This window comes from Neopelma chrysocephalum, unplaced genomic scaffold, assembly GCF_003984885.1.
Source record: "Neopelma chrysocephalum unplaced genomic scaffold, ASM398488v2 Primary Assembly neopelma1_61b, whole genome shotgun sequence".
NCBI lineage: Eukaryota > Metazoa > Chordata > Aves > Passeriformes > Pipridae > Neopelma > Neopelma chrysocephalum.
This window is the reverse complement of record NW_020897717.1, coordinates 8,061,612-8,082,467: the sequence shown is the minus strand read 5'-3', so window position 1 is coordinate 8,082,467 and position 20,856 is coordinate 8,061,612. Positions and strand designations below refer to the sequence as shown.

Sequence of the window (20,856 nt, the reverse complement as noted above, 5' to 3'; positions counted from 1 at the left end):
ATCAGATCTAATATCTGATACTTTCTATTGTCATCATAGGGTCACTAGAACAAAGCACCAATGCCTGCACTAAAAAGTACTACTTATACTTATCCATCCTGAACGGGGATCCTTAGCATCTCCTTAATGTGTTGTCCCAACAATATGTATGATTTCTCAAAAGAAATCTATGACATTTTTTACTAAGATTCAATCAGGGTCATTTCTTACACTGGTCCTTCAGATAATGTAGAACATGGGGTATACTTGTTCCTGAAATACACTTTCTTTTCAACTTCACTGATTTTGCAGAAAGATATTTTATGAAGATCTTGTCAAATAGAAGAAGCTTTGCAGCAAATTCTCAGAAGATGTATTTTATTACAGAAAATCCACTAATGTAGGATTTCACATTAAAGCAACATAGATTGAACAACAACGTATTTCTCAGTACAGACATTTCTTACTCAACTTTTATCTCTGCCATGCCACTGGATTTCATGCAGCTGTTGAAGCCTTAGAGCTGTAGCATATATGTTTAGAACTGTCCTTTTATGTGCTTGTATGGTGCCCAGTCACTGGTGTCTTTGGCTCTCTGAACCTGTAGGCATTACAGTGATATGGAAGAGAGTAAGAAGTAAGGATACATACACTTTTTCTCTCTCCTACAGCAAGAATTACTTGCATTCATAAGGTCTGTGTGTTGCTAACATACTCTTTTGCTCAAAGGCTGAGAATTCTTGCAGATGCTACAGTGTTTGTTTCATGCTGCTGTATTGTTGCAGCATTGTGCCAAAATAATAATAAAAAAATCAGTTAAATTTAAAATTGGGATACTAATGGCCTCATAGACTTCTGAGTCACTTCTGAGTGACATTCAGTGTCAGTGAATGGCTCTGCTGTTCAGCAGCACTCATTAGTCTTTCTCAAGCAGTTGCTGTTGTCATTATTATTCTGGGTTTTCTTTTTTCTTCATGTGCAATTGTTATTTTTATCAAAGTATGTGGGGAGAATGGTGTGCACACAGCTGTGTGAGGAACAAATTCAGAAAAGCCCAAATCAGTTTGTAACAGAAATCAGGTGTATTGCCATCAAGTTTTGGGTCAGTAGCAGGGCACCAAGTGACTTTGGATTTCTTAAAAAGCAGACTAAGGCTTTTAATTTCTGAACAGAACAGGGGAATGCAAGCAACCCACAGAGACTGGAGTCTCTCCAGGCCTATCTAACGTAATGAGAGAATTCTTTGTGAAATGCATAAAACGATGACATTCTAGTGGTGAGTGAAATATTTGATTACTTTTTCCATAACCTAAAATAGTTGGAATGTTCTTTTGCAATCCCATTCCTGGTGAGGACTAAGGATGTAGAACCTCACCATACATATTCCTGAGACATCTCCAGGACAATGTGTGGTGATATGGAAAAATGGGTTGAAAAATCTTTTTTAAGCCCCAAGGAAAAGTTAAAGGCATGCTCATCTGAGGAAACAGCCAGAAGATAAATTCAGTCATGGTCACAAGTCTAAGGAGAGAAAAGTTGGACTGGTTGAAGTTTGGTGAGTGCTGTGGTGGGCAGTAAGATAAGGATGAGTGCCTGACTTAGTGTGGCTTGTCTACGTGGCTGTTTGCAGAAGGGGAGAAGGGACACACTTCTGGCTAGCACCTTGGGACAGGGCAACACAACCATGGTCCAAGGGAGCAATATTTGGTGCCATTCTAGAGGGACGAACTGCCAAAAAGACAGCTGGGCCCTGAGTGCCTCTTTGTCCCCTTTCAGCACACACTGCTCTCTGCCACCATCCTGGGGTCCATATCCATGCCGACCTCTCCTGGGGCTGGTGTAATTTCTCCTCAAGTTTGTACATGGTGGTCTCAGTCCTGTGTGTGACAGGCAAAGTCTGGCTGTGCCAGCTCAGAACTGGGGCCTTGTGGCCTTACTAGGTTCATCCTAAAAGGATGGTTTATTTCCAAGGAGTTTTACACTGAAGGATGGACAAACAGAAAGGAATAAAGTTGCATTCACTCCTGACTGAGGGCTGAAATGGCTACAAGACACCGAGTTCTGACAATCTTTAGTATTTATGTGTGTGTGAGGATTAGATGAATTCTCGTGAGGAGATTTTGGCACTTTGCAACATTTTTAACATCCTGTAATATCTCTGACCATCATGGCTGGTGGGTTAGAGTGATCCTTCACAGAAAAGCTTATCTAGCACACTGATAAGCAGGATTTAGCATTTCAGCAGCAGTAAAGAAAAATTAAAATCTATTAAATTGGCCCTTGGCATTGAGGACATGTACTCCTAGGTACTGTGTTAGGGGCTTGTTTTTGATGCATGGACAGTGAACAGCTGTGTCACAGTTTAGCATCATGCTGACACAAGCCATAGCCAACCACAGAAGAAAACGGTAGTCTTTGCCCTATGGAAATGGCAACCGGACATTCAGGAGGAATCTCATGGATTGAGATTCCTGGTACACAGAGAACTGCATTGTCATATAAAACAGGAATAGACAGGCATTTGGTGATATCTCTTTGAACTGCTTGGGGTTGCTTTAAAAGTAGACCCAATCTTTCTCTTCCCATTAACATCATATTCCTGGTAGCAGAGGATTATGTGTATTTAGTCACTGAGGATGGACTGTACGTTGTTCAGCATGGCTGTTTTATCAGGCTCAATGGATAGTTTTTCATATTTTATGTTGTCTGAATACAGAAAGACAGTTTATCAAAAGCTAGTTTGCAATTGGACTGTGTTGACACAGCATTTTGTGGGGACACAGAACATCCAGAATGGCTGTTTCTAATGTAAAAAACATCAAACCATTTTAAACTGGACCAGTTTCATTGGACCATATTCATTGCACCATGAATAGTCTGGTGCAAAGGAGATTGAAAGACTGGAAAGGGCTGGTAGAAGTTATATATTGACAGAAGATGAGCCAGGCTACATCTTGCCTGTTCTCCAAATTAATTATTTGTTTCAATATTTATAAAAGTGAATAGGAAACAGATGGTAGAACTGAAGATGCTTGTTAGGTTTCTGTAATGGAGAAAGGAGAAAGAGTGAGAGGAAATCAGAATCCCACCGTAAGAGAGGAACAGGAAATTAAAATGTCAGACAACTGACAAAACTGCAGAACCACACACAAATATAAAGAGGTTTCTCATAGGATCTCCAAAGCATTTTAAATTTAAGTCTTCTCTCTTTTGCCACCCAGAAATCTAAATAAAGTTTTTTTTAAAGAAAAGAAGAGGAAAGTCCAAACGCACACCCTCAACCGAGCTGTTAGAATAGAGGAAAGTCAAAACTTATTTGGAAATATGTATGACTAGTTTGGAAAAGTCTTATGTGATATCTAGTGAGAAGACATAAAGGAGCAGAGACAGGAGTTCCTGACTCGTGTATGGAGTATCCATATCCTTGTCCTTGGGCCTAAGAATCCATGGTCTTTATTCTACAAAGACTAGTGATGTGGCAGACAAAGGTCTTGCAGACTATGATTATCAGAGAACCTGGGTTGTGTTTGTCCTCTGCAGTCATTCTGAGCACCCAGGGCTTATGGTTTGTCCTTGCATTTGACTGAGTTTCTGCTAATTACCCCTGAGGTGCAAGATGTGAGAGATGTGGGCAAGGCAGTCTGTGGGTAGAAGGGTAGCCTTACAGTATACACCTAGAATGTCAGAGTGAGGAGGGTGGAGTGGGTGTGAAAATAAGAAGGTAGAAGGATGGGAAGCCTTCATGTTGAATAAATTCAGTGGAATTGTGCCAGTTGTATTAAGTGAAGGTCAGGATCTTCAATTTATGTGGGATTCTGATAGTCCACCTGCAGCCAGCACACGACAATGTATTCTCCACACATGTCAGTAGAAGACAGAACTGGAAAAGCCACGTTGAACTTAACAAAAATCTGTTTGAGCTGCATCATTATCTGAACTAGCTGGATTTGGAAAGAGGTTGAGAATCCAGATAGGGTTACTGGTCTCTTCCCCTCTCAGAACTGCTTCTAGCTTTGGAGGCACAGGGAGATATGTGCTTTGTCCAGTACCCTTCCCAGCTGGGAAGGGTTTGCTGTCGCTCTAATAATCTCTACTTCTTTAGTTGTCCCTTGCTTACGTCTCTTCATATTCAGCATCATCACTGAGTAAGGTCTGTCTGCTGACCTTTCCTTCAACAGTAAATTCTGAGCCAACTCTGCTGCTCTGCTGAGATAGGGATGTTTTTCTTTCTTTCCATCTTTTTTTTTTCCTGTCTTGTGGTAGGGTTTTGTATATCTCACTTTGACTTTGGCCAAGTGCCTTACAAGCTATGGACTCTGAATGTCTGCCTTATTTGGAGAAAAAGTAGGCTTTTCAGTTGGCTTGACCTCCCAGTAAGTTTCCTACTCTCCTTTGACCTGCTTCTGCCTTGCCACTCTTTGTATTGTTTTTTTCTCTCTTTCACATGTAAGAGTTCACTGATCCTTCTTCCTTTCCCCCAAAGGAGATGAAAAAAATTTAGTAGCTGCAGCTAATTGTTCCCCAGTCCTTCTGCTGGTGTTTGATGTTCACCCCAGGAATAAGACATTTGCAAGTTCACATTCACACCAGGTCAGCAGATGCTACTGCTAAGGATTATACCGTAACTTGTAAAATAGCTTACTTGAATCATGAGTATGGACAGGTTTGCCTCATAGACCTATTGCCCACTGCATTTTAGCATAGACTGGCAAATTCATCCCTTTGCAAGTAGGCTCTATAGTCAGCCCCTGAGAAATAGTCTGTTCTATCTTTATATTCCAAGAGTAGGCTGTTTAGGTCAGTATTGCTGAAGATAACTATAATTTTAGACGTAAATTCTGATCCCTCAGTTGGACCAATGAGATAAGGGTTAAGCCTTTAAGCCTTTTAGATCAACTGCAGACCATGGTCTACCAGAAAAATGACTTTGTCTGCAGCCAGTTCTTCCTATAGTTAACAACTGGTGAACCAAACAAAGTGAGTAGCAGAACTTGGCATGGTGAGGTCCTTGGTCAATGACAATAAGATGCCTGCAAAAAAGATGAATCTTGTGATTTCCCTTGTATTTGCTTTCAGGAAGCAATGGAAGGAGAGGAGAAATAATGCAAATCAACGGTGCAGCAGTCCAGAATGAAGCAGAGAGTCAGATGCATTCATTCTTTATTTGTCTGGTGGTCTATAACAGCAGTTTTTCATAAGTTCATGGTTTTACGTGGCACTTGTTGTATGCAGGTACTATGGGAGCAGCAAGTAGATTTGGTTTTAGCTGGGTGCCAAAAGGAGGAGTTAGTGCTTTTGCCTTTTGCATTTCTGCCTTCCTCCAAACACGAGCTTCACATGGCAGATAGGTATTTCATGAACCTGGTGTTTCCAAAAGATCTGAACTGAGGTTGTCTGAACTTATCAACTTGTCTGAAGTTATCATTTACTGACCATGCAAAGAAATCAGGGATGTTCAGGTGAGGGACATTAGGAAGGAGTGTCTTTGCTGATCACTGAGTAAGATGAGACTCACCTGTGAAGCAGAGTACAAAGGAGTTTTTTGTACAATTTTCATCCACTTTTCTTCTGACACTGTTCCTGATACAGCCAGATCTAAATTCATCCCAGTGGCTACTCCAAAGATAAGTTGTATTTGGTCCATTGAATTTGTGACTTAAAGGCTAAAAGAAGACATACGTATTACAGAAGTGTTGCCTGTGACTGATTGAAGAGAAAAAAGAATTCAGTCCCTTGTCCCAGCCTGTTCATCTCTGTGGGCTTTTCTTCCTTGTCAGAGAATCACAGAATGGGTAAGGTTGTAAGGGACCAGAGTAGGTCATCTGGTCCAACCTCCCTGCTCAAGTAGCGTCGTCCTTATGCACAGTACACAAAACTGCATCCAAATTTATTTTTTTCAAGGATCTAGCTAAAGGAAATGGGCAGCCTGGAATAAATCTTAAAGATATTTTCTTCCCATCCTCTCCACTTAACTGAAGCCTGAAATGTGTTTCCCTGGCATTCTTCCTGCCTGTCTCCCCCATTGTGCTCTCACAGGGCTGTTGTTACACACAGAACGTTGTCATTGTGATGGACAGGAGTGACTTGCACAGGAGTGACTTTGTAAGGCTCAGTCCTGTGTGGAGAAATGTACTGTTAGACATGGAAGGAAAAGGATCAGCATCAGCACAATATCCAAGGAACCGATGTCTTTTTCAGAGTTATACTTGTCCGAACTCTCAAAGCATGCCTTTCATAGAGCTTCTTTCACCTGCAAGCCTTGCAAACCCCAGCTCCTGGTGGGCTGCCTCCCTTTGCATCAGTCCCCATTTTACCACACAGCCACTGCTGTCTGTGTGGTCTTTGAAATTCGCACGGCTTGGTGGCAACCAGTAGGGAGGGAAAATAACGTGTTTTATTTATTTAGAGTCAAGCACAGTTTAAACTCCATTCTAAATAAATAAAAACTCCTAGCCAGATTTATATAAATAAAAAAGCAGATTTTCCCCTCTCTTTTGGCTGCTGTTGAACAGCATCAGTTTCAAGACCACACAAGGAGCTGTGTCGACATCTCAGAAATGCGCAGTAGAAGCAAAGGTAGGAGGGGTAGGAAGGATCTTGATAACTTGCTTTGGGAGTCTAATCCATGGAGGTTTCCTGTGGACATAAAGGAGTAGTCCTGACATTGTGGTGAGCTAAAAAGTTAGAAAACTGTGAGCATCTTAGGTCTGTAACGCAGGAATATTTCTATAAAAGACCAGTTTTATTTCAGATGGTTCATCCACTCAACCAAGTCATCTATGCAAATTGTAGGATTAGTTGGCAGAGGTGAGCACTATTATTTCAATCTATTAGTATGGCCTAGAGGTGATGGAGCAGCCATAAAAAGCAGTGATTTGAGGAAGAAACATTTTAGTCCTAGGAGGTTGGTCACATTTGTCTTTTGGGGCTTGAGTCTGGATTACACAAAGGTTCCCAGTTTCCATCAAATGGTGCTCCCACACAGGTGCTGACAGTGCCATGTCTCCTGTTACAACCATCACTTAGGGAAACTCCAAGCATGGTTTCATTTTCTTGTGAGTGAAATGTATTATGTCTGCACAAGGTTTCAGATCTCTCCTCACTTGCAGACCTGCCAAGCTATCAGGAAGAGTGACAAGCAGCTGCTATGTGGAGCACCTGGGTTTTGTTACTCCAGATGAGAGATTATAACAGGCCTTAAATAGATATCTACTTTAAGTGGGTTCTCCTTGTGGCAGCATTTACTGTGTTACTCGTGGATGAGGATGGGCTGGAGAACACGATTCTGCTGGTTGCAAGATTAGGCCGAGAACAAAAATAGCCCAGTTAATGATTGTTATTTTGTGACTGGTCAGAGGCCACTACAATTTTGATAAAAAAATAAAAATCAAAGAAACACTCTTGCAAAGCAAAGCTTTTCTCACAGTTCATTACCTCTTTCATATTCTGAACTTCCTTGGGCTGGCGGACAAAATGATCAACAGATGTTAGTCCCATTGAGGAAAAATTTCAAAGAATAATTTTTAAAACATGTCCTTTTATAGCTTGCTTTTCCCATTTTATATATTGTATTTAAAGTTATGTATGGTCATATATCCCACAATACTTTGGGTTGTCTTGTTTTGTTAGTAAAACACCAACTCACTTTTCTCTTCCCAGTTAATGACACAGCCAGGGTCACAGCTTGTCATAGGCAATGGTGTTGGAACTCCTAAACATCTTCCCTAAATCCTTCTCCTGAAGGTAGTACATCTCAAGGCTGTATTGCTCTATGGTCCAGTTAGCAGTAAAATGCCATTTTTCTTTGCACAGATGAAGTAATTACCTACTTCTACTCGTGCTGGGACAACCTGCAGATGATTGCTTCAGCTACCAGAAACTTTAGATATTGCAAATGGTCTTTGTCCCAGCCCTCTCAACCCAGAGACATGAAGAGTTTCCCTCCTGGTTCTAGCTAGCAGTGGTTCAGTGAGTCTTTTTCCTTGAGAACACTCCTTGCCTCACTAGAAAGAACATACACTTTGAAAATGCTACTTAAGAGTAATTATTCTATTTAGTTCTTATTATTTATATGAGTTAAGCAAAAATTCTTACTAATTCTTAGTAACTTTGAAGGTGGGCACTTGGTGGTGGACTTGGCAGTGCTGGGTTAATGTTGGACACAATGAGGTCTTTTACAACCTAAATGATTCTGTGGTTCCATGATGCATGAAGACAGGTAGTGTGGCATAGACTCACACTGCCTGCCTGCATGAATTTCAGGGCCCCTCAGGTTGTTCCATGCGTAGGGGAATGGATTCCATTTTTATGTGTGCCTATTATTATTTCAAAAAGAGATGCTGCAAATTGAAAACCTTAATGTAGGAAGCTAAGACAGATAGCGCAAAATACTTTCAAACCTGAATTATATTGATTTTTTAAAAAAAATTTCCTTCTTAAAAAAAACAGTTATTTAATGCTTTCTGCTATGAGTAATGTTAGTGGCAATGGACTGTATGTGCAATAAACAGCTTTTTGTGGTTATTAAACACTCAGGTCTTGCCTTGCAATTTAACCAGCCAGAAGGTCATTTATTGCATTGTATGCTGAGTTGCCATGAAGGGTATCACTTACTTATCACGGTGGTCTAAGTAACCACAACAGAGACTATTCATTTTCACAACACAAACCAAAAATTATTTACCTGATTTTACCTCTCAATAGTAATGTGAGATATTTAAGGCCTTAAAGATAATTTAATGTATGAGTTTTAAATAATTTCTAAAAAAGATAGCTGAGCCATTAGAACTGAACCAGAATGCAGGTGGTTCTATACCTTTTTTGTTGGTGACTATGATACTATCTGGCAAGAACGGGCTCCTGGAGAAATTCTGTACAAGTTTGCGTAAAACGATCAACAGATCCAGGTCTTGGGATTCTCAGGGAGGTGGAGCTGCTCTTCCATTTTAATTATTTTAATGGATTTCAGTGTAAATATTCTGAAACATCAAAAAAATTCTAAGAAATAAAAACTGAAATCCTGCAGGAGGCTATGTTTGAGGAGAATAAGCATAATCAGCTGTGTAACTGTAGGCAGGCTAATCTGGTACTGATTCAGAACAACAAAAAAATCATTAAAATCTTCTTAGGACATACAATTAGCTAAAGATTGAAAAGTAATTGCTGTCAATGAAGATACCTCTATTTAAATCTGCTCTTGCCAAATAACTGGATTAGATTTCAAATATTGTGGGCAAAGTTAAATGTGATGACAAGCTGCTCACTTAATAAATTAGATTAAGATAATTACCAGGACATAAAAGCACTCCATACTGCAAGGATTAAAAATATTTTGTAAGAAGTATCTATAAAAAGGTTATCATCATCATAAGGGTAGAAAAGAGTTTTTGTTCAGGAAATCAGTCAGGCTTATTGCTAGTCCACTGCTATTCATTTGACTCTTTTCTTTATTTGTAAATAATTATGAAGCTATTGCTAAAAAAATATTTTGATGGAATCTCATTTTGTTCTGGTAGGACCTTTTTGCTAACCGGGGGTACTGTTTGATAAGAGTATGTTTGGAAGAACAGAAATTTTATCACAGACAAGTGTGAGCCCAAAGGTCTGTATTTAAGAGAAAGAAGGCCTCCCATGTAAGATTTCTGATTGCTAGAAATTGGTGATCCTGGAAGTTTTAGAGCACATGGCGGTCACCTAAGCTAACATGAGCTTTTAGGCTGCTTTTAGGAGCATGACTGCAGTATTGTGTGAGCAGGTGGGAGAATATTGTGTAGGACTGGAGAAGTGATTATTATTGTAGATAGGACCAATGAGCTCTTTATTAGATAAGCAGGTTAATTTCTGGTGTCTCCTAGCAAAGAGGATGATAAACCAAGAAAATATGGGTTAAAAAACTGCAGGAATGCTCTAAGGGTCTATTGATACTACAGATCTTTAAGACTCTCAAATGCAGTTTATAACTTTCATGTATAGCACACAATAGATATCAATATATCTGGTGTTATAATTTTATCTATAAATATATAAGCATTTGTATAAAGAAGGATGTATATATGTGTACCTGTAAGCTTGGGAGGTTTGTGGTAATACACCTTCTTCTCAATTACAATAGCATCCATGTAAAAATCTTAGCCACTTAAAAGAACAAATTAATTCTGTTATTAAGTTGTTGTAATTAAACTTGCTTTACCTCATGCAATATTTTTGTGCTTAAAATGCAGCAGTATCTGGTGTGACTAGTATTGTGTATACAACTATAGCTCCAGACAAACTTCATTGATCTCAGTGGCATAGCGAACAGCAGTACTTGGCCCTCTAAAATTTAACATGTCAATCCTAAAATAATTTAAAAAGGAATTTCTATTATCTCCTCCTCCTCCACACTGTTTGTAACCTGAGAGCATCCATGTGGCTAAAATACAGACTTGTCTTCTCTAGGTTGAAGACATTCTGCTCATATCAGTGGAGAAACAAACTACAAAATAAGGCCACCAGATGTTTAAAAATGTTTAAAGTTCCCTTTTTGGAAAGGTAGAAAATTAAATGTTAAATAAACATTAAAATGCTATTTTTTCTATATAACTATTCATTTTAATGACACCCTAAGAGTTCATCCAAGGGTCTCTGGGTCACTAGGGAGAAAGTACAGTATATTTTGGCTTCACAGCCTTCAACTTGCTACAAAGAGCTAATTCTTCCAATTAATGAAATAAATGTTGCTGATGTAGATGGATTGACAAATTAGTTTAAAGGCTAGTTTATTGAAGCAGATAGCTAGTCTGATATGGCTAGAATGCTGTAAGAGGCCTCCCCTGGCAGGAAACACTATTAATGACTATTCACACCCAGTTTACTCCTTTGGACACTTTCTGTCCACAGTAGAACTGCAACAAAACTAGGAAGTGTGAAGGCTTTTTGTCATGTAAAGCTTTCAATAGGGCTTTCTGTTTAGGGCAAAAGAAACCTATTGGGACAAGATACTCAGATAAGCTGAGGTAGCTGTAGGTCTGGTATTTCCTGTTGGGCATACTAAAGTTTGATGGAGTATTTACTAGAAAAGCAGGTTAATTTATGGTGTCTGTTAGGAAAGGTGATCATAAACCAAGAAAACATGAGAAAATAATTTCAGGGAATGCTCTGAAGTTTATAGTACTTGTTCTATGATCAGATGCTGAAAAGCTAAATAGAGCAAGGAAGCTTAAGGGAGAATTTCAAGGCTACAAGTCTTTTTATGTGGGTAAAAGACTCTTGGAAACAGTATGCTTTCCTTTCAAAAATACATTCCTCTCCTTGGGACAGCATCCTGAAATAGCTACATTTTAATTCAGTTTGCAACAGTTTATGAGAGCGGATGTATTGCAGTGTTGGTATTTCAGGAGTGGATCAGCTCCATGGATTAATGCATTTACATGCTTCAGTAATGGTGGAGGTGGGTTACTGCACACCTGAGACTCTCTGTAGGGCATATTGATGTCTGGCTGCAATTTTTGGGCTTTACAACTTTTAGCTAACTAATGTGATAGCCTCTCTGTTTCCAGACAGGAAATAACACTCGCTGTCAGCTGTACTGTATGTAGTGATGGAAGGTGTGTTCTGCCTTGATACCTAAAGACATAAAAGGGGTTTGCAGAGAAAAGTCTGAGGCTTTCAGCTGGTACCCATCAGTGTAACGTCAGAGGGCTGTAAGGTGATACAGGATTTTGCACACTGCAGTAATCTGGATATACCAGAACTGGCTTTAAATCTGCTACTTGATGGACCACAGTCAGACCTCCTACAGCACAGTGCTCAGCCAGGTCTTTGCCAGAGCACAAAGGTGTATATAGCAAATACAGGGATCCATGTTGCTGTAGCTAAGCTGCTTTTCTTCCCCCATGTGTTTGCTTGTTTGGAGCCTGGTCAGCTATGTGCTGTGCTTTGCTAGATACCAAAGAAATGCCACAACTGGGCAGAAAGCAGTAGTGGAATTATCATTCACGGTCTCTGAGTCCAACTCAATGAGAATAACAACTTCAAGACGTGGAATTTAATTTCTTTGCTACTGTATAAGCTTCAGTGTTAATTAGCTCTGTGAGCAGACACCTGTGCAGACCTAGCTAAAGCTCCAAATCCTGACTGGACATTACTCTATGGGGAAAAAACTTGCTTATCATTTATGTTCTGGTAGTAGCTTAGTCATAAAAACAGTTGTATTTCTGATACATGTGGATAACCTCTTATTGTTTAGAGAGCCCAGGAGAGAAACCTACGCAACATGCCAACACAAGAATTTTGTTATCCCTTCTCTTGGGAGAAAAGTATGCAAAGAAAATAATTAATTTGTTGTTTTAAGAAGAATATATTTACCTTCCAAGAATTACATATCACAGATTGGTTTGATTGGTATCATTAGCCTATCTGCTGCTGCACTGTTTGCTTCGTTTCTTAAAGAGAAAAAAAATGTGGTGGTATATCTCAAACACCTGGGATATGAAGAGTATGGATTCGTATTAAAAAGGCTGTTTTTTTTTTTAATTTTGAAGACTGAATAAAACATAATCTCCACATTTTCCAGCTGTGCTCTGTCTACAGATTGCTCCAGAATTTCTGTGCCTTCAACCTCATCTCTCTCTTTTTAATTTTTTCCCCTCCAAACACTTCCAAGAGCCAAGAGGATAGTTGCTGTTGTGTGATGAAAGCTCTGAAAGGAAAAGAATAAATTAACATCAAATGGGTTTCTCCTCCTCCCACTCTGACTACAGAATGTCTTAAGGAGACCATAGCACAGTATCAGTAATGCCTTCCTACATATTCTGTATCCCAAGAACCCCTCTGATTCCTTTGCAACCTCCAACAGCTTCACTCAAAACAAAAACTCCTAGTTTTTTCTTTCTTCTGTGAAATTATTGCTGGTGTCTTCTGGAAGGTGCAAATTGATGAATTCTCTCAGTCTGAAAGAACTGGGATTGTCAAATACTTTTCAGAGGCTACAGAAGGACACCCTGCTTTAATTAATATCCAATTGGATTCAGATAATGGTATCTTGTGTTTCACACTGTTAAAAAAACTGGTATATGCCTGAGGTCACCTGCCTTCAAGGGTACCCCACTGATGTTGTTTCTATCTAGCCTACATACTAAAGAAAGAGTGTAAGTAAAATGTCAGCACTTACTGACATTTTTGTTGTAACTTACTGACAGCATTGTTGTTTCAGTTAATAATCTTTACCAAATCAAAGGCTTATGGTTACCTTACATGTCTTGGTTCAGGCAACAGAGGTGAGGACTGACTTGTGGAAGAACACTTTCCTGGGCAGGGCAGCACCCCTGGTTGTAGCTGACTTGTGGGTCCTTCCTCAGCTTTACAGAGACCTATGAGATACAAAAAGCTGACAAAAAGGTGAATGTAAAGTTCACTGCACAAAGATGAGTTTATTTCTGAACTTTGAAGTGAAAGCTTGTTTTGCCAATCATTAACAAGGGAAAAAAACCTCTGATGTTCGTGGTAAGAGAATATGGCTGAGAGAATGGAGGGATGGCACTGTGCTAATCTTTGTAGCTTTCCTTTGTCTTTTATGAGAGAAAATAACCATGTTTAGAGCTCATTGAAAGCGGCCAGAAAACTCTTGTCACTACATTGTATTAGCTTTGATCTGGTGTACTTGATTACGTATCTTTTGTTTATTACAGGCTCTCAATTTTGATTCTTTGCTCTAAAAACTATACTCAGAGTATTGAATCACTTTTCTCCATATCAGCGTATCTGCTTATTGACATCCTGTTAGAGGCCTTTGCAAATAGTCTTCAAAAAGGAATAAATGAAAGACACTGGTGAAAAGTGAAGTTTGACCAGAGGGCAAAGTTCTGTCAAAAAGACTTTATCTTTCTTTGTTACTGAGACATGACCAGGTGTTTGTTTATAACAAAATGCCTGCATTGGGATTTTTGAAAGCCCAGATGAAGAAAACTATCTAATTGCTTCTAGGAATGCAGTCATGTCCTAGCTGCAACCTGGGTTGATGTACCTTAAAATACTATATCTGGAGATTCTGCGAGTGGAATAAAAGTGTATACATTTTTGCTGAAAGGAGATAGGGCTGTTAGTTCAGACACACACTGAACATCTGCTCTGCCTGAGCCTTGTGGTTTGACTAAATTAAAATGCCACATTAAAATGATCATCAGTCAATCAGAATGCTTCCTCACTCCGAGAGACATCACGCTCGGTGCTGCAGTTTCCAGAGAAGTCAATGTGTTATGCTGAGAAAAACAAATCAGAACAGTGAAATGTTTCACAACTGTGGTTTGTTTGACTTGTGTGACATCACAGACTAATGTTTAACCCAGGATCAAACAACTTGGATTTTGTTGTCTCAAATGATTTTAAATCTAGTTAATTATTTTGATTATAAATTTTGATTATTTTAATCTTGGCTATTAGCTCTAGTTAGCAAAATGAAATGTAATTAATATTCTAACTTTTGGAGAGTTTCCAATCAATAAAGCTGTAGCACAGACCACAAATTTGTGTTGTTTCAGTGGCACAGAGATAATTTTCCTTTTATTTAAACCACTGGATAGCTATTTAAGACTATCAGACTACAGGTCTTATGAATTATAGAAGCAGAAATTGCCAGAGAAGCTCTGTTTTATTAATAAAAAGAAAGGCATTACTAAAAGAAAACCCAATTCTGCCAGAAAAATTAAGATAACCCCCTTTCACTTAGCATTTAGCTGTAAGTTGTCCATGGCAAAAGATTATTTCTATAAGCACAATACAATTTGCTAAAAATTAAGTAAACATTTGTCTGAAATACCTTATGCAATGACTTGCAAGGCCTTTTGCTGTATAAATTTTGAATTACTTAGAATTAAAAACCTTCTTGCATTTATTAAAGCATTTAACAAGTTCAGTTTTAGTTTTTTAATGAAGTAGAGGTGTATTTTCTTTTGCACAGTGCATGTAACAATGTAATTTCTCAAGTCTATTTAATGTAGACTAGTCATAAAATGTATTCAGCACTATCAAAGTACTGTGTTAATAAAAAAATTTTCCTCAAATCAACACGCAGCAAGCTGATGTCCCCTTTCAGAAATGCACACTGCATGTTGAGGAAGCATCTGGTGCAATTTGGATGGGTTTTTGTCAATTAATTCAATAGCCAAATGTGAAAAAGAGCTTACTGCAAATATTTCAAAATTCTTGCTGATGGAAGTTACAGACATGAATTGAGAGACTGGAATCAAGGGACAGATTATGCCCATTTGGAGCCTGAAGTACATTATAGCATATGGACCCTGTGTACTTCTCCTGCCCCCCTTCTCATTCCTTCCCTCACACACTCCTGGAACTGCAATGGGAGGAATTCTTCCTTCTGTGGAAACATCAGTGATCCTTTTCCTTTGCAGACAGAGGATTTCTTGGAAGACCAGACAGCTATGCTTTGGAGGCTTGGCCTGCCTGCTGTACCTTTCCCTGGGTAGTATTTGACCACTCCTTTATCGGAGGGATGCTGAAATAGACCTTGCAGTGATAGATCTCACTGAGTAGAAAAAAATGCATTCGTACTGCAGACCTTAAAAAGACCTCACTACATGTTGTTGACCATGTTGTCAACCTTTTTATAAAAAAAATATTTGAGTGCTAGACTCGTTTGAAAAATTAAAAAATTAACTAAGAATCCAGTATTATCAGATGATCCTATTATTAGAGATGGTAAGGTATAACATTTAGGTGTCTGCATGTTAAACTCTCCTACCTGAAGCTGATCCAAAAAGTCACATTTGCAGGCAACAATGTAGTTCTGTGTAAAGTTCTAAGGAAGAAAGCTCTGTTCCTTAAAGGGAAGATGATAGTGGCAGAACAAACCAGTGATACCTCAAAATGAGGTAGTCATTACTTTCTCATCTTGGATATTTTCTTTCTATTGATAACTGACCATGTCAGATTGCTGATGTCATGTCCACATATCCCAGCTCCTTTCTCATTGTAACTTTTACCGTCTTCCAAAGGAAAAAATACTGTAGGAGTAATGAGCAGCTTCTTGATAAAACAAGTAAGGTTCTTGTTATTGAGGGAAGCATTTTCTGTCATTTAGGCTGTGATCACCATGTGTCCAGGATGAGTGCACCTGGTCAAGGGTAACAGTGCATAGCCTGTCAGCTCTTCTCTGCCTGCCCTATCACATGCTCCCAGCTCCCATATTTCCGCTGAAGGGTAAATCAGACACAGCTATGCATGATGCTCACTGCAAAGTCAGTTATCATGAGAGCAGTTAATGCACTGTAAAGTTACTCCTGAGCTTGCCTTGTGGTATCTTCTCTATGCTGTCATGCCTTGTTCAGTATTTTACTGACACTTGAGAATTTCAGAAAGCATAAAGTAATCACAGTGTATTATTGCCATCTGCATTTCTCATGCATAGCTTATCATAAAAGGTTTCTTAAACAATTTCTTGGTTTTTTTTCCTTTAAGTGTTGCTGCAAATGACATCATTTGTGTGTGAGCTACAATTGGATATGGTAACACCTTGTAGAGTACTTTAACATGACAGAAATACTTAAATAACATTTGGGTTTGGTTTCAAAGATCTTCCCTTCAGGATGCTGCAGTAAATTCAGTCCCAAGATTGACACCCTTTTCTCTGTATAAATTTACTTTTTGGGGGCCAACATTTCTTCATGGTGCAACTTAATTTTTTTAAAAGGAAAAGTTACAATAGTGCTCTATATCTACATTGGCTGTCTCTAGCCTTTAGAAAGAACACGGATTTACAATTAAGCATCAGGGATGCTCTATTTGGGTTTGTTAAATCCATTAACAAGCAATAAAATCTCTGGTATTCAGTCTTTCTCACTATTCATATCTTTTTTTCATCCCACCTTTTCACCCTTGGCTTTGATTTCTTTCATTTTTGTCAGTTTATTTACAATCACTAAATAAAAGTGATGCCACTCCTGCTTCACAGCTCAGCAGACAGGGAACACTGTGTTGGGCCATGTCTATTCAGCCTCTGCTGCTTGTGTGGTTTGTTATAACTGAGCTTTTTCCATTATACCTCTAAAGCCCCTCTGAATGAAGTCAATCTAGTAAGGCCAGGCTCTTAAAATGGATGTGAGTACTACAGGTTCTTTGCAGTTCTCTGTATTCAGCCATTACAGCACAACTGTTTTTCACAATATTCTTCTTTAACCCAATATACTCCTGCACTCTCCAGCCTATGTAATCATTCAAGTCCTCAACAGGACCTAGGATTCCAAGAGATTCACTGAGATGTCAGAGTATTTTCAAGCCCCAAAAGGAGCCTTTGTTTTTATAAAATTAAAATAATTTAAAAAAAAAAGAAAGAAGAAGATGCTAGAACAGAACAGATTCTGTGAACACAGTTCAGAAGTATATGTATGGAATACAACACTCCTAACTAAAAGTCTTCATCATTTCTTCTCCCCAGATTCTGACTAACCCTGGATGGAATAACATACATAACACAGGGGTGTCTCATGAGAGCAAGGCACATTTATCCTCAATAGGAAAGAAAGGAAAAGGACCTCACCCTGTTAGTCACTCTGGTGATTAGAACATTTATTGGTTATGGGGAATGATGGCCTTTGCCACAGCCCATCTGTAATGGGTAAAGTTAGTTTGCAGTTAGTTAGAAACTACTCTCTGGAATGAAGCAAACCTCTAACAATATCTTCTTTGCCCTGAGCAATTGCAGGTGACATCCACATTGATACTGAGGAGAAAAAGCTGAAAGAGAAACAGCAGGCTGAAAGAGGTCTTAGGGAAGCATTCCAGTTTGCTGGGCAGAATTCAGAAGGAAATTTCTAGAGAGAAAAACAGGATGCCTGTGTGGATATTTTGGTGAATCTAAAATCTTACAAAGAAAAGGCAGAAAATCCCAAGAGAGGTGAAGCCCAAAGACTGTCATTTGGTTTTTTTGACACTCTTGAGTCCTGATGATGCCTGGCATTTGGAAGGAGGGGTAGGAATGAGAGAAAATAATCATCACTTGGAGGGAATTTGGAAGTGTTCATGGAGAGTGCACAGCATGCAGGAGAGGGAGTGATAAAAGTGCCACTCAACAGGGGGAGTTCCTCAGGGGAGCACTGAACACTAGCACAGCAGATAAATAATTCTGGAAACACTTTGCTAGCTGTTGGCTGGGGGTATAGCCAAGGCAAGGACTGAATACAGAGGCAAGACCTGTTATTCAGCCAAACTGTGTAGCTGCACAAAACATGATGCAGAAGCCTCCTCTGAGTCTGAAGCAGGTACAAAACTTCTACACAAAGCAGAATACAGGTTGAAAAATACCACACTGTGTTTAACTTACACTTTCCTGCATGGCAGTTTTGGAGGACTGGAACACTTTTAGTTTAGATGTAGGCAGTGTGTTGATGGGATCAGTATACTGGAGTTTCAGGAAAAGCTGGAGGCAGCAACAGGTGAAATGTAAACAAAAATATTTACAAATAGGAGTTTCTCAGCATATATGAATACAAAAGCTTCTGCTGATAAAATTTGCAAATGTATTTGGGGGAAAAATATCCTTTACTAGACCAAAATCTTGTCGACCACATCAAGAGGGTATTCTTACTGGAAATACAGAGGACTTACCCCACTAAAGCCTTTAAACTCGTCTTTCAGGTAACAGGGATGTTTACAACAGGTTAAGAAGTGATCTGAGGAATGGGTTTGTCTCCAGAAGACTTCCTTTGCTATTAGGTTGCTCGTAGACCAAGTAGGTAAACTGTGGTGTCATGGTGAGAAATTTGGGTTCCACTGGCTAGGGAAATGGAATACTCAGGCTTAACTTGCTAGCATGGGGTGAGGGTTTCTGAGGTCCAGCCTTGCCCTCAGAGGACTGCTCCTGAGAGCTGAGCAGGTCTTTTAGGCCTTTACATGAGCTTGGCTTCACCTGCTGAACTGCTGCTGGCACTGCAGTGCTCCCACAAAGAAACATTGCCTGACACCCCCTCCACTGCTCATTTGGTGGGACCTGCAGCCTGGTCCCTGCGGGAAGCGATGTGGCGTGTCTGACCACAGTGGAGCAGCTGGCCTAGCTGGCCTCTCTCTTTCCCTCTCTCCCTCCTGCATTGCAGGGCGTGCAGCACATGCTGGCATTGGCTCACCTGCAGAGCAACCTCAGCCTTCGGGCCTGTGACTTTTCAGGTTACAGTAAGTTCAGTTAGAGTTAAGGTTCACTCCAAGCTGCTGATGAACTGGCAACTGCTGCCTTGATGATCTGTGATTATCCCACTGAGGATTTAATTTAGTTTTATTTTTGCCTGTTGATATTTGCTGTACGAGGGACCAGGCATTGCATTGCAACATTATGGTTGCTTTTCAAATGTATATATAGAGACAAGTTATTTCTCTCAAATCTCTAGCTATTAGGACTCATTTTTAGTGCTACATACATTTACTACAAATCCCTTGGTTTTGGAAGCCTCTGTTTCTGTTCTCAAATCTTAATCTCTATTTAAAAGTAATATTAGAGTTGATTAACTGTAAGGAAAATAAATACTTGCTGACTAAAGCAATGCCCCTAAACACAGCAGATAGATTATTTTCAATGATGGATTCAAACACCTTCAGGAACTGCTTGGTCTTTCTGTTTACTATTATCAGTGCTGTAATTTTTTTATCAAGACTGGCAGTTTCTTCTCACAGAAAAACTTTATTGCAAGGCTGACCTGTCTAATACCTCCCTATTAGTAACAGAAACAAATAAGAGTTGATTGTTCAGCTGCTGTCATTTAAAAAGACTAAATCAACCTGCCACAAAAGAATAATTCCCTCTGGTAACTTTATCCATTTGCCCTTGGTGGTGACACTGTGGATACCACCCTGGTTGAACTATATATTAGTTCCTAGGGAAGCACTTTGAAATATATAGCTCTGCACAATGTTGTAATTGAAAAAAATTCAATAGCCATGCATGGCTCAGTAATCTGAAAAGAATGCAAAGGTTCAGTTCTAATTGCTTTGCACAATTTAGTACCATTTTTTCTGTGCTTTCCAAATGAATTTATTCTGTTCTATGTATATCTATTATATGATTTGGCAGCACTGCCTATATACAGGCAGCTCTGTTTTTTAAAAACATGTATCAGTATTTTTATTTTATGTTTTGACCACATTTTAAAAAGACTTACCTAACCAAATGACTCACTCTGGGTGTTTGCTCTTCCATCAAGAAGGGTATCTGCTCCTCTAGAGTTCTGCAGAGGATTTGGTAACCTGTCAAATGAGTTAAGAGCCTGATTTTAAGATTATCCATTAAAGCAGTCTTTCTTTTATCATGTGTTGGAATTGAGTCTCTACATTCTCTTTGGATGGGGGAAGCTTTAAAAGCAGCCATGAAATATGTACTTTATAGCATCCACTCAGATTGACTTTTATTTATTTTGCATACAATTCTTTGGTGTTTCTAGATATTAAACCTTGTGGAGAGCAGCTATTCAGAAATCTAAGGAAAAATGATTCTGGACAGACAGTCATCAGACTGGAACTTCAGCTTTATCTTAAAATTGCTCTTTTATTTTAAACAATTGACATCATTTTATTGTCATATTTTGCTCTTAGTGCATTCCTCACATAAATCCTACATATAGTATGACCATACTATGACCAAACTTTTTTTTTAAAAAAAGTTTATCTAAAGAACTGTTAATAATATTAATATCTATAAATACCCCTGAGACTAAATCACCTTGCTTTTTTCAAGGCAAATTATCATACTGCTGATAGGGATGTAATAAAAGTTAGTTAAGATGTAATTCAGAATATCTATGTCTGTATCTATATCTATATCTATATCTATATCTATATCTATATCTATATCTATATCTATATCTATATCTATATCTATATCTATATCTATATCTATATCTA

The 20,856-nt window shown here is 38.9% G+C and overlaps 1 long non-coding RNA gene across 1 annotated transcript; it reads right to left on the bottom strand.

The window, feature by feature from the left end:
- Positions 1 to 854: 854 nt before the first annotated feature.
- On the bottom strand, positions 855 to 15,405 carry LOC113966858. Its single transcript, XR_003533980.1, has 3 exons — positions 15,181 to 15,405; positions 5,495 to 5,642; positions 855 to 1,500 (listed from the first exon to the last, which is right to left on the bottom strand). It is a non-coding gene; the product is annotated as an uncharacterized LOC113966858 (long non-coding RNA).
- Positions 15,406 to 20,856: the final 5,451 nt, after the last annotated feature.